Source organism: Pinus tabuliformis, chromosome 3_2 (genome assembly GCF_031772625.1).
Source record: "Pinus tabuliformis cultivar Carrire ecotype Pingquan chromosome 3_2, CPIR1, whole genome shotgun sequence".
In the NCBI taxonomy this organism is placed as follows: domain Eukaryota; kingdom Viridiplantae; phylum Streptophyta; class Pinopsida; order Pinales; family Pinaceae; genus Pinus; species Pinus tabuliformis.
The window spans coordinates 1,004,156,370-1,004,158,998 of NC_142302.1; the positions used below are offsets into that span (position 1 = coordinate 1,004,156,370).

At 37.4% G+C, this 2,629-nt stretch overlaps 1 pseudogene; it reads right to left on the reverse strand.

The window, feature by feature from the left end:
* Positions 1-887: 887 nt before the first annotated feature.
* Positions 888-1,556, reverse strand: LOC149183999 (NEDD8-specific protease 1 pseudogene; annotated as a pseudogene).
* Positions 1,557-2,629: the final 1,073 nt, after the last annotated feature.

Genomic DNA, 2,629 nt, shown 5'->3' on the forward strand with positions numbered 1-2,629 from the left:
CCACCAAACACATGTGTTGATCCATAGAATTAGAGCAACGAGCATAGTAACGGAGTACACCAAGTAGTGGGTTCCTTAGCCTCCCCATCTTGGAGATCATTCGATATCAGTGAAACTAGTTTGGGGATGTTGAGTCGTACATCATTCCATACATCCTCAAAGCGGTAAAAGGATCAGCTCTAGACAGACCCTAAGCAGGGCACCTTCCACCCATCAAAGTACCTCCTCTATTGGCAATAAAGATAAGTTATTTAAACTCAGAAGCAATCTATTATTTCATATTTCTGTACTTCCACAATCTCTCATTGTAATTATCTCATATTATGAGAAATAAAGAGCCCATATCATGTCAACCTATCTTCTAAGAGTTTTCTTGAAGTCTCTGGGAATTGGATTCCAACTCCAGCTATAGCAAACATAAAAGGTAGCTGCTCCTAATGATGCATTTAATATTTTGATTTCAAGCACTGGGGCCAAGATATTTAGAGTTATATTGTTGTCTTCCTATCTGTCATGCATTTCTTCAAACAGATAATCAATGACTATAAAAGATAACTATTTCTTTCTATTCATGTATCAAGCATCACATTCTAAGAAATTAATGAGTGTAGTTGTTGATTTACAAAGATTCTCTCAAAGCCAACTTTTGCTAAAAGTATCTATCATGTTGCCTTTCCGCACAACATCTTAGGTTGTAAAAAGACAATAAGCATCCTAATAAAATAGATGGCAGTTATTTTGAAGCAACTTAACATGAATGCATTTGTACAGGGCTAAACATTGCAACTACATAAAACAGTTAACATGATGCTTTTCCAGAAAAAAAGTGACCCTAAAAAAAAGACGCAAATACTGTATGAATGCACTTCACTTTAATGGTATCAAAATCAACAAGAACAAGTTTTGCATCTCTTGCTAGACAGCTTATTGATAATATCTAAATTTGGTTTCTCATCTCTCCAACTGTAGATGTTGTCACTTGGCTCTTCAAGACAGCTTCCCAATCATCACCAGAAATGTTTCCTTCACATACACACAACTCTTTCACTATGACTAAGACAAATAAACCATAGTCATAGCCATTTATTTGCTGAGGTGTGAAATGCAAGGCCAATGTGGCAGATGATGCAGGAGGACCCATAAAACTCTTAATGTTTTCAAATAATTTCCTTCCATACACTCCGTTGCACTGTGTAGAATTGTCATAATGCTCAAAGATATTCCTTCTCTTACTGTATACAAGCAACTCCAATGTGAACCATCGCCTGCCTCACTGAAGTCTTCATTGTCATTGATGGGGAAGATAACCAGCTCCTTTTCTAGAAGCTTTAGGGGATCAACAAATTACTGGAGGCTACTAGCATCAGGGGCATTCACAATCCAGAATGATATTGAAGGTGCAAGAAGAAGGATCTTAGGAGAGGTGGAGGAAGACAAGTAGCAAAATAAAACTCAATGATATGATCATTAAGATAATCACGGCCTTGAAGAATCTTCAAATTAGATCTCCTTAACACAACATCACCATAGCTCAACACTTTTTCATTGTCTCCCATGGAATCCATATATCACTCTTTCAGTACATAATAGTCTTGACCACCGAAATTCCTCAAGTATTTTATAAAATTGAAATATTTGCTTTTCCTAATAATCGACCACATGCACAGTTACTACAACTCAAGTGTATGGAAACCTTACAGTGTCCGCTAGCTTGTGGGAAACTTCACTACAAGCCTATCACAAAATGTATCCATTGTGCCAAGCATGCTTAATCACATAATTTCTTTTCATAAGGATGCATCCTTGAATCAGAAAAATACTGGACATTAAAGTGAGAGGAGCCCTGCAAGTGATAGGGGCAGCGTTCCTCAACTGTGGTTTTGAAGCCAACAAGTTTCTTAAGGGACAACTTTAGCAGATAACAGGCCAAATATTGGTTTTAATTCTTGTTTCTTTCTTAAATTGGTGAGACAGCCCAGAAGGGAAAACCATGACTGGGGAAATTGAACCTTGGTGGGAGGAACATGACCACCCATTGTTAACAATCAAACGAAGACCCTGTTGACAAATTTTGGACACTTTGACATGGCTATTAGGTTTTTATTGTAAAATTGTGTCGGAAGTCTGAAAGAAGAAAAATGAGCTCTATTTATTTTGTAAATTAATCCCATGTCTTTTATAGATAGGAAAACAAGTGTGATTCACATTTCTGACCTGTGTTTGACTTGGGCTGAGCCAGAGTCTGCTCAATTTCCTGAAAGAGCAGAGTTAAACTCTGAATCAACTTTGGACTTGGAAGAGTGCTAACGTTGCTGTTGAAATTAAATTCAAGTAATATATTTTGCCACAGTCACCTCTTTTCCATAACAGGGGAAGGATACCTAACATGTTTTGCGCCTTCCAAGCTCTCTATAATCAGTTACGGTCAGGAAAATCACATACATAGCTAAAAACACTAACCCGACCAGTTGTATGATTTATAGCACTAGAATTTCAGTCATTTTTACTATTCTGATGTTGACAGGGGCTTCCAAAAATCATAGAAGTAAGAGACTTACCACTTGTAACTAAGGCCAGCACTCCACTACTCTATATTTGTGACTACCTTCTCCACTGTTAGAAAGGAGGA